General features: G+C 52.6%; 1 long non-coding RNA gene and 1 pseudogene across 1 annotated transcript; one reads left to right on the plus strand and one right to left on the minus strand.

The window, feature by feature from the left end:
• Positions 1–2,599: 2,599 nt before the first annotated feature.
• Positions 2,600–7,848, plus strand: LOC131382960 (uncharacterized). The gene is made up of 2 exons (XR_009212593.1): positions 2,600–3,017; positions 6,916–7,848. It is a non-coding gene; the product is annotated as an uncharacterized LOC131382960 (long non-coding RNA).
• Positions 3,861–3,993, minus strand: LOC116466207 (U6atac minor spliceosomal RNA; annotated as a pseudogene).
• Positions 7,849–11,765: the final 3,917 nt, after the last annotated feature.

Raw genomic sequence — 11,765 nt, forward strand, 5'->3', positions numbered from 1 at the left:
GCAAAGTGCTGGGATTACAGGTGTGAGCCACCACGCCTGGCCGACACCCTTATTTTCTTTTTTTTTTTTTGAGACTGTCACCCAGGCTGGAGTGTAGTGGCACGATCTCGGCTCACTGCAAGCTCCGCCTCCTGGGTTCACGCCATTCTTCTGCCTCAGCCTCCTGAGTAGCTGGGACTACAGGTGCCTGCCACCACGCCTGGCTAATTTTTTTGTATTTTTATTAGAGGAAGGGTTTCACCGTGTTGGCCAGGATGGTCTTGATCTCCTGACCTCGTGATCCGCCTGCCTCGGCCTCCCAAAGTGCTGGGATTACAGGCGTGAGCCACCACGCCCGGCCAGCTTTTCTTGAATAAAGAAAAGAGAGTGATGAGACAGAGAAACAAATGCCAGCCCAGCTTCAGAGCAGGAGGAGCGAGGAGGCAGGGACAGAGGGGATGCTGGGGGAGCCCAGGGGGGATTTTGGCAGTGCCCATACCCTTCACCATCCCACATCAGAAATTCCATGTCTTCTCCAGAGCCCAGGGCCAATTTTCCCTTCTCAGGAAAGCCTCCTGACTGCTGGGATCTCACACTCCTCAGCTGTTTGTCTGTACCTTTCTCTAATTTTTTTTGAGACAGGGTCTTTGTTCTGTCACCCAGGCTGGAGTGCAGTGGTGTGATCACAGCTCACTGGAGCCTAAAACTCCTGGGCTCAACTGCTTCAGCCTGCCCAGTTGCTGCACAATAGGCATGCACCACCATGCCTGGCTAAGGTGAAAAAAAATTTTTTTTTGCAGTGACAGGGTCTCACTATGTTGCCCAGGCTGGTCTTGAATTTCTGGCTTCAGGTGATCTTCCTGCCTTAGCCTCCCAAAGTGCTGGGATTATAGGCATGAGCCACTGTGCCTGGACACACTTTTCTCTTAACTTTACTACTCTGTCTTCTGTGACAGGTGGCTGCTTCCTCTGTACACCTCACCCCAAATCTGAAAGCTCTTGGAAGGAGCAGTGCCTCACACACACCACAGCCATTCTGGTGCTGGGTTGGAGCAGCTGCACATTTATAAACGCCTGCCCATTGCCTGATATCGGGGTGCCACTGAGGACGATGGGCCTGTGCACAGCACGCGTGTGATGTGCACTTCAGGGTCACAAGAGTCCTGGGGAGACTCCAGAGGGAAAACCACCCATAGGCACTGTGCTATGACCACACCCATCGGGAACAGGACAGTTGTGACTCAGTCACCAGGGAGAACGCTGGCCACGGATGAGAGATTCTGAGGCTGATTTTCTTTCCCTGACCTCACGAGCCAGAGCTCGGGCCACTGCGCTGTCTCCCGGGGCCAGGTGAGAGAACTCCACCTCCAGAGGCCCAGAGCCTTGGGCTAGAAGGCTGCAGCTTGCAGGGGCTTCTATTAGGGACACAGAGGGCCAAACACCAATAAACTGCCCTCTGCTTGCTGCCATTAGGGTCAGCAGAATCAGTGCTGCCAGGACCAACTCGGCCTGACCCACTGTGGACAGTGCCCTGCTCACGGTACTGGGAAGATACCAACATTTGTGAAATATGAGGCACATTGTTTTCTATACATTTGGGGGAAAATGGCAACTGGAAAAATGACATAATAGGCCAGACGTGATGGCTCACCCCTGTAATCCCAGTGCTTTGGAGGCCGAGAAGGGCGCATTGCTTGAGCCCAGGGTTTAAGACCAGCCTGGGCAATATCTCGGAACCTTGTCTCCAGAAAGAATACAAAAATTAGTTAGACGGCGGTGCCTGCCTGTGGTCCCAGCTACTTAGAAGGCTGAGGCGGGAGGATCGCTTGAGCCTGGCGGGTGGAGGTTGCAGTGAACTGAGATCCCACCACTGCACTCCAGCCTGGGGGACAGAGCCAGACCGTGTCTCAAAAAAAAAAAAAAAAAAAAAAAAAAAAAAAAAAAAAGTAGCAGAGGGTGGAGCTGGACAGACCTGCTGTCCTGTGTTGGTTCTTATTACTGGTATTATTACCAGTGCCCACCTGCTAATTCGGACTCTTAGCGACCCCTCCACAGCATGTCCTGAAGGTGAAATGAGATCGGAGACAAAGTGCTACCAACTGGAAAAGGTGAACTCAGCACTATCTGGCAGCCACCAGAGCTTCCTACGCCGGGAGTGCGTCAGAACCAGCCGAGGGTGTGAAAGCGGACACTGTCACACTGTGGTAGGATTCTAAATCATTCACTATTTACACGAGCACAGAAATAAACTAGAATGAGATGTGTTAATTTTCTGGGTTAATTATCACAGATCGCACTCTATCCGCTGGCAGTTCTGCAGGTCGGAGCCGGGTGTGCGCTCCTCCTGAAGCGGGCTCTCGGGCCTGGCGGGCCCAGGACAAGGGGTAGGGGTAGGAGAAGGGAGGGCTGGGGGCAAAGCAGCCTCTCCCCGGCCTCACCCTGGGCCCACCAAGCCTGGTGACCCACCCCGCCACCGTCTCCATGGTGACGGTAAACAAGCCTCGTCCTTCGCCTTGCCAGCGCCCCCACGTACCCAGTCTCTGGTGGAAACCAGGGAGATGGAACCGTGGGGTGAGGAGCAGGCCCTGGAGTGCGGGGAGGGGAGCGAGGCGGAGGGCCCGGCAGGGCACAGGCGGCCTGGGCCCAGCGCAGCAGGCACTGGGGGGAGAGGGCGGGAGTCCCCGAGCTTAGCCAGGCGAATGGAGGGAGGTGGCAGGGCCGGACCAGCCTGGGCTCCGTTGCTTTCACCGCCTGCACCCCCTTAACCCTGGGCGCGACAGCACTCCGCGAGCCAAGCCCCAGGACTCCACCCTGCGCAGCACCCGAGCGCATGTCAGCCCGCACATGCTGTCCGCGACACCCTCTGCTGGCTTGCGTCAGCCACTCTCTCAAGGCGTCTTCCTGCCCGACTCTCTGCACACTCGGCCTTGGTTTCTCCTAAGAGCAGCCATCAGGAGCGCTCCTACTTGCCTGCTGCAGCCTCTGCCCACCTTCCTGCCTCTGGCTCCGGCCCAGCCCGGCGTCCCGTGCACCACGCGGTGAGCTTCTCGCGCCGGCTTCCGCGCAGCCTCCCTCCCTCCCTGCCCTCCACTCCTTCAGGTTTTCCCAGTCTCCTCACTCCAGGACGTCCTTCCTGCGCTTCTCCCTTCGGCCTTCTCCACGGAGACGGTACCCTCCGCGTGGAAAAAGATTTAAAGGCTGGGCGCTGTGGCTCACACCTGTAATCCCAGCACTTTGGGAGACCAAGGCGGACGGATCACTTCAGGTCAGGAGTTCGAGATCGGCCTGGCCAAAATGATGAAACCTCGTCTCTACTAAAAATACAAAAATTAGCCAGACTTGGTGGTGGACGCCTGCAATCCCAGCTACTCAGGAGGCCGAGGCAGGAGAATTGCTTGAACCTGGGAGGCGGAGGTTGCAGTGAGCTGAGGTTGGGCCACTGGACTGAGATTGTCAGGGTTGGAAATTGTCTCTAAAACATCCACTCCCATTGGTGACCTTATCCCTTCTTCCTGAAGGCACACTGTTCCCAAATGCTCCTCATATAAAAAAAAAAAAAAAAAAATTTAAAAAACAAGGGTTAGGCCAGGCGCGGTGGCTCACGCTTGTAATCCCAGCACTTTGGGAGGCCGAGGCAGGCGGATCACGAGGTCAGGAGATCGAGACCACGGTGAAACCCCGTCTCTACTAAAAATACAAAAAAAAAAAATTAGCCAGGCGTGGTGGCGGGCGCCTGTAGTCCCAGCTACTCGGAGAGGCTGAGGCAGGAGAATGGCGTGAACCCGGGAGGCGGAGCTTGCAGTGAGCCGAGATCGCGCCACTGCACTCCAGCCTGGGTGACAGGGCGAGACTCCGTCTCAAAAAAAAAAAAAAAAAAAAAAAAAAAACAAGGGTTAGACGCCAGAAGTAGGTGGGAGCGCCTTAACCCTGTGTGCCTGTGTGTGTTGTCAGGCCTGAGGGCCTCTTCCATCCCTGTCAAGGGGAATGTCAACCTTCTTTCCCTTCATACAGCACAGTTCTCTCCTAAAACCCTCTCTTGACCCCACTTCCATTTGCTACGACCTCCTCACTGCTTTGTGCCCCTTAACAGCAAAGTCACGCCGAGTTGTCCACCTTCATTGTTTCCACTTTCTCTCCTCCCACCCCAAGGCACTCTCCCTCCTTCCCCTCCAACTCCACCTGCCTTTTCCGCCCAACCATATCATGGTTGATCATTTCTTTCTGAAATTGTTTTTTGAGATGGAGTCTTGCTCTGTCATCCAGGCTGGGGTGCAGTGGCGTGATCTTGGCTCATTGCAACCTCTGCCTCCCGGGTTCAAGCGATTCTCCTGCCTCAACCTCCTGAGTAGCTGGGATTATAGGCGTGTGCCACCACACCCAGCTAATTTTTTGTATTTTTAGTAGAGACGGGGTTTCACCATGTTGGCCAGGCTGGTCTGGAACTCCTGACCTCAAGTGATTCGCCCACCTTGGCCTCCCAAAGTGCTGGAATTACAGGCATGAGCCACTGCCGTCGGCCTGAAATACTTTTTTTCTTGGCCCCCAGCACCTCTGTCCCATGGTTCTCTTACCTCACTGACCAGCCCTTGGTCTCCTCACTAGTTCCTCATCACTGTCCCAATCTTTTAATGTTGAAATGCCCCCCGGGATTGTCAGGGTTGGAACTTTTCTCTAAAACATCCACTGCCATTGGTGACCTCATCCCTTCTTCCTGAAGGCACACGGTTCCCAAATGCTCCTCATATCCTGGGCCTTTCTCCTCAGCCCCAGGCTCTAATGCATTTGTTCCCCCAACATCTCCACCTGGACATCTCCTAGACACCTTGAGCTGAATGTGCAGCCACCGATCTCCTTCAAACCAGTCATCCCATTCACCTAGCCAGGATTCTTGCAAGCACCTCATCTCTCACACCCAGCACACCACCCACAAGCAAATCCTTCTTGTCAAAGCTGCAGGTACTTCCAGAAATATGAGTTGCAGTCCGTGCTTCCTGCATTCCCACCGGTTCCCGCCGTAGCCTCCTGACCGAACTCCCTGCATGCGCACTTGCTCTCCTCATTCAGTTGTCAGCTAAGTCAGCAGCAGCTCAGTCATCCCCAGCCATGTCCCTCCTCAGCTGCAAACCTTCTGAGGGCGCCAACTTGCCTCAGAATCCAACCTGGAGTCTGCACAGTATTTCCCACGACCCTGTGTGAAGTTCGTTGTCACCTCTCTGCCTTCGCTTCCTCTTCCTCTCGCCCTTGTCCACTCTGTTCCAGCGGCACTTGCTTTTCCAGCCATAGCACCAGGCACTAGGAGCACCAGACCTCTCCTGCCTGTAGTGTGTCGACACTGGTTGCCACCCTTGATAGCTCAGCACCTTCACATCTTCCTCTAATATCGCCTGTGAGACCTTCCCTAACTATCCTGTTTTAGAATGGAATTCTGCCACACTCCTCTTCCTTCCCGCCTAATTCTACCCGTAGCATTTTCACCGCCCCACACAATGCCCCAGGCCAGCCTCTCCCATGGCCAGGGCTCCTGTCTACTTCTTCCTACCCCAGCACTTAAAAAAACTCTAATCATAGGCTGGGCGTAATCCTAGTACTTTGCGGGACAGAGGCAGGCAGATTGCCTGAGCTCAGGAGTTTGAGACCAGCCTGGGCAACATGGCGAAACCCCATCTCTACTAAAAATACAACAAATTAGCTGGGCATGGTAGTGGGTGCCTATAAATCCCAGCTACTCAGGAGGCTGAGGCAGGAGAATCGCTTGAACCTGGGAGGCAGAGGTTGCAGTGAGACGAGATCATGCCACTGCACTCCAGCCTGAGCGACAGAGCAAGACTCTGTCTCAGAAAAAACGACAACAACAACAACAACAACAACAACAAAACCACTCTAATCATTTCTACCCCAAAGCAGAAAGGAGTCCTCCCTCTCTCCCTGACCCTCCCCTGCCCCACCCCGACCGAATTTCCCGTCTTATTTATCCATGGGGCTCCTCCCCTTCACTTTCTTCCTGTCTTTATGACTCTCCTCCATACACACACGGCCCCTCTGGAGCCCATTGTCCTCCCCTGCCCCACCAGCCCCTCTGGCGTGGACTCTCTCCCCACTTCTGTAACAAGCCCTGTTGGACACTGCCAGCCTCTCAGGCTGCCGCGTGCATTCTTCTTTCCTTCTTGACACATTTCCGTCCTGAGTGTCTGTTCCCAGCGTGCATCCCCCCTTCTGTCCTCTCGCAGCAGCGTGGTTCCCAGCCCTGGCATCTGTGGGCCATTTTGTCAAGGCCACTCCTTGGTGCTCCTCGTTCCTGACCTCCTGGCCACCTCAACGTGGGCAGTATGGACTGGTGGTTAAGGAGGTGGTTCTAGTGCCGACTCAGGTGCAGGTCCTGACCCCGCCGCTGTGTGGCTGCGTGGCTTTGGGCCAGTCTCCTCCTCCTGGAGAGTCACATTCCCTTCCTGACAGTTGGAGATGAGGCCAGCAGCTCCCCACTGGACAGCCCTCGGGCAGGGCCCCCTGGATATACTAGCCAGGAAGCCCTGTGGGTCCCCTCCACGTGGCCCTGCCTTGGACCTCAGCTAGCTGGCACTTGGCCTTGCACAGTCCTTTCTGCCTCTTGTGTGCCTGTGTCACTCTCCTGACACTCCTGGAGGTTGGAGCTGTTTTTTGCCCCCACTGGTACAGCCAAAGCTCAGGGAATGCAGAGTTATCCCCTCTTAACATCCATTATGTTGGATGGAATTTTCTCAAGCACTGCTCTAGCCATGTCTGGTCCCCACCAGAAAACCTCCCCCATGGCCTCCTGTTCCCCTCATGATGTCCAGCACCTCAGCTCCAGCCACAGCATCCCCCTGACCCCTCCCTGTCTCATCCACCCCACCTCCTGCCCATGCAACAGTTCAAACCCACCGTGTGCTCAGTCGGCTTCACCCTTTGTTCTCTCCACAGCAGGTGCTGTCTGCCCGGCTGGCCCCGCGGGATTTGGAACTGCTAGCACGTCCAAAGCAATACACAGTTTAGGGTGGAGCCCTGGAGCTGCTCAGGGTTAGGCACAGAGGAGTCGTGCTCAGAGGGACTTTCCAAGGTCTCTGGTGCTCTGTGCCCACGGGCAAGATCCTTTCAGGACTGAGGCACTTGGTCCCGCAGCCACTGGGAAGAGTGGCTACTGGTGGCTCTCAGCTGAGTCCCCTGCAGGAATTACCCGCGGCCCATGGTCATGCCCCTCCTTTTGGTATCTTGGCACCTCCAGTAGCCTGGAAGGGCAGAGTTCCCTTGCCTCAAGGCACGATGTCCCTGACCAGCCATCCCAGCACCAGAGCTCCCCCAAGAATCGTCGAGGCCTCCGTTGCGGCATCCTGTCTCCTTCACTCTACCATGGGGGTGGCTCCTGCCTGCACAGGACCAGCTCGAGTTTTCCAGAGAACCTGACCTGGGGGCTTGGTTCCAGGGCAGGTGGAGGAAGCAGGCTCCACGTGGGATGTGCGAGCTGCTTCACATCACTGCTGGCGCCAACCCTGGTGGTGGGTGGCAGGTTGATGCCCCTGGCACGCTGAAGTAGGCGAAATTGTTAGAACTTAGAACCTCCACAGTTGGTGAATTAGAATGGGAGAACATGCACTGGGGATGCTGTAGCTCAGTTTTCTGAGAGGTCCTGGGGATGGACGTCAATAAAGCCTGGAGTTGGATGGGTGCTGCTGAGACCATCGGTTAGAGAAAGACAGTGAAAGGTTAAACATGATTCACCATCAACCACACCATAGCACAGTGTTTTGGTCACAGGGCCTTGAGGCTGCAGCTAAAGAGACTATTTCCTGCTGCTGGAGGGCTAAAAATGCTGAGAATTGAGCCCAGGGCATAATTAGAGAAAAGTATGAACTCTTAGTCCTGGTCAGTTCAGCTCTCTCTGTGGGGACAGAGGCTCCCTGAAGCTTGGAATGGGGTCGTCTGAAGGGAAGCACCCAGGTGCCCAGCCACCCCTGACTTGCAAGGCAATGGCCACCCTCAGGGCCAGCCACCTGCTCCTGGTCACACCCGAACTTGAGACTACACTTGGCTGGGGAGGCATTGGGCTTAGTAAGAAAGGGCAGGGATCAAATTCTAAAGAAGCTGCAGGACTTGGCCAAGGTGACTGAGTCAGAGAGAGAGGTGTGCATGTGCATGTGTGTGTGGCAGGCCCGAGGGTCCTGGGACAAGGTAGGGAGGGGGTAGAATATAAAGCTGGATAAGGTAGAGTTTATTTTTATTTATTTATTTACTTATTTATTTGAGACAGGGTCTTGCTCTGTTGCCCAGGCTGAAGTGCAGTGGTGCGATCATGGCTCACTGCAGTCTTGACTTCAAAGCAGTCCTTCCACCTCAGCCTCCTGAGTTGCTGGGGCTACAGGCATGTGCCAGCATCACGGGCTAACTTTTTCTATTTTTTGTAGAGATGGGGGTCTCACTATGTTGCCCAGGCTGGTGTGAGAACACTCTTCTAAGATACAGGATATAACATCCTAGAAAGAGCCCAGGAGTTGGGGCCAACATGCTGCCTGTGTAGCCCCTGGAGGCTTGGAGAAAGCATGGCCCTCTCTAAGCAGAGGTGCCAACATTGCTGTGGCAGCCAGGGACATCTGACCTTCCCAGAGCTGTGGAGGTGGCAAATTGAGCAGGTTATTCCTGTGGCCAAGGAGGAGAACAGCCCACAAAGTCACTGCTTAATCTACACAACCAAAAGAAATCCAAGATGGGAGATGGAGGCTGAGGGCAGCTACCCCAGTGAAAAGCTTCAGGCCAGACCCCAGTGCCTGAAGGAGAGGCTGGGTTTCCAGGAGGAACAACTCCTTCACAGCAGTGAGTGAGTAGACGTGATTCCTCAATTCTTCCCCCATGGCACTTACGGCTATTTACTAGAGTTGCCACATACTAGGTAAAGAGGAATTTAAACATTTCAAGTGCTGGTAGACACAGAATCCATCTTGGCATTGATACCCAGGGACCCAAAGCCTTATTGTGGTCCCCTGCTAGAGTTGGGGCTATATGAGAGCTAGGTAATAGAGTTTTGACCCAGGCCCAACTCACTGTAGGTCCACTGCATTCAGGAATCCACCCAGAGGTCCTTTTCCCAAGTTCTATGCATGATTCAATAGACATATCTGGTGTTTTGAGAGCACCCACATTGATTTCTTTTTTTTTCTTTTTTTTTTTTAGACGGAGTTTTATACTTGTTGCCCAGGCTGGAGTGCAATGGCACGATCTTGGCTCACTGCAAACTCTGCCTCCCAGATTCAAGTGAGCTCTGTCACCCAGGCTAGAGTGCAGTGGCATGATCATAGCGTACTGCAACCTCCACCTCCTGGGCTCAAGAAATGCTCCCATGTCAGCCTCCAGAGTAGCTGGGACTACAGGTGTGCACCACCACGCCTGGCTACTTTAAACAATTTTTTCCACAGATGGGGGTCTTACTGTATTGCCCAGTCTTACTGTATTGCCCAGGCTGGTCTCGAATTCCTGGGTCCTCTTGCCTCAGGCTACCAAAATGCTGGATTATAGGTGACAGCCACTGCACTCGGCCAAAATTGGAAGAATATATATATACACACACATATATATACACACACATATATATACACACACATATATATATACACACACATATATATACACACACACATATATATACATATATATACACACATATATATACATATATATATACACCCGTGAAATAATCTCCACAATAAAATATGACTACATCCATCACTGAAAACTTTCCTTATGCCCTTCTGTGATCCATTTCTCCCTCCCCCAAGGCCCCCTTGGAGAGGCAAGGCAATGCCACAGGCAAGCACCGATCTGCTTTCATTTGCAATTTCTAGAATTTTATATAGATGGAATCATACAATGTGTATTCTTTTGTCTGGCTTCTTTCCATTAGCATAATTATTTTGAGATTTATCTGTAGTGATGTGACTATCAATAGTTTATTATTATTATTTTTTCTTTTTTTAGACAGGGTCTTGCTCTGTCACTCAGGTTGGAGTGCAGTTCATTCTTTTAAAATTGCTAAACAGTATTCCATAGTATGGATGTGCCATCATTTGTGCATTCTTCTGTTTTTTTGTTTTTTTTTTTGCCCCCGAGATGGAGTCTTGCTCTGTTACCCAGGCTGGAGTGCAATGGCTCTATGTCAGCTCACTGCAACCTCTGCCTCCTGGGTTTAATCGATACTCCTGCCTCAGCCTCCCGAGTAGCTGGGATTACTGGCGCATGCCACCACCTGCAGCTAATTTTTGTATTTTTAGTAGAGGTGGAGTTTCACCATGTTGGTCAGGCTGGTCTTGAACTCCTGACCTCATGATCTGCCCACCTCGGCCTCCCAAAGTGCTGGGATTACAGGCGTGAGCCACCGTGCCTGGCTGTATTCTTCTGTTGATGGACACTTGGGTTGTTTCCAGTTTCTAACTATTGCCAATAAAGTGTCTATACATATTACTGTGCAGGTCTTGTGTGGACTATGTTTTCATGAAACCTGAGTAAATCCCTACGAGTGAAGTGACTGAGTCATATGGCAGGTTTAACTTTTTTCTTTTTAGAAACAGGGTCTCGCTGGCCCAGCGCATGGCTCATGCCTGCAATCCCAGCACTTTGGGAGGCTGAGGCGGGTGGATCACCTGAGGTCAGGAGTTCAAGACTAGCCTGTCAACATGGTGAAACCTCATCTCTACTAAAATACAAAAATTAGCACGTCGTGGTGGCATGTGCCTGTAATCCTAGTTACTTGGGAGGCTGAGGCAGGAGAATCGCTTGAACCTGGAAGGCGGAGGTTGCAGTGAGTGGAGATTGTGCCACTGCACTCTAGCCTGGGTGACAGAGCTAGGTAGACTCTGGCTCCAAAAGAAAAAAAAAACAAAACAGAGTCTCACCATGTTGCCCAGGCTGGTCTCTAACTCCTGGGCTCAAGCCATCCACCCGCCTCCACCTCCCAAAGTATTAGGATTACAGGTGTGAGCCACCATCCCTGGCTGTATGCTTAACTTTATAAGAACCTGCCAAACTGTCTTCCGAAGTGGTTGTGCCATTTCACATTCCCACCAGCAATGCATGAATGTCCCAGTTTCTTCACACCCTCACTATCACTTGCCATGGTGAGTCTTTTTGGTTGTAGCCATCCTAGTGGGTGTGTCGCAGTGTCTCTTCGTGGTTTCAATGAGTGTTTCCCTAATGACTAATGATGTTGAGCATCTTTTCCTGTGCTTCTTTGCCATCAGCTTATCTTCTTTGCTGAGGTGATTCTACAAATCTTTTACTCATTTTATTTATTTATGTATTTATTTTTGAGACGGAGTCTTGCTTTGTTGCCCAGGCTGGAGTGCATTGTCACGATCTCAGCTCACTGTAACCTCTGCCTCCCGGGTTCAAGCAATTCTCCTGCCTCAGCTTCCCAAGTAGCTGGGATCACAGGTGTGTGCCACCACACCCGGCTAATTTTTGTATTTTTAGTAGACATGGGGTTTCACCATGTTGGTCAGGCTGGTCTCGAACTCCTGACCTTGTGATAGGCCTGCCTTGGCCTCCCAAAGTGCTGGGATTACAGGCGTGAGCCACTGTGCCTGGCCTACCCATTTAAAAAAAAAAAAAAAGAAACAAAAATACTACAGCGCAAGTGGCTGTTCACAGCCTTCCCTTTCCTTTGTGTCCTGAGGAGGTACGAGTGTTTGGCTGCTCCTTATGGGGCCTTTGCTGTGGGAGTGGGCAGAGACGGGAAGAGCCCAGGCTGATCCACGTTAGAACAGACCTGGGAGTTTTTGCGGGAAATC

This window comes from Hylobates moloch, unplaced genomic scaffold (genome assembly GCF_009828535.3).
Source record: "Hylobates moloch isolate HMO894 unplaced genomic scaffold, HMol_V3 SCAFFOLD_3, whole genome shotgun sequence".
NCBI lineage: Eukaryota > Metazoa > Chordata > Mammalia > Primates > Hylobatidae > Hylobates > Hylobates moloch.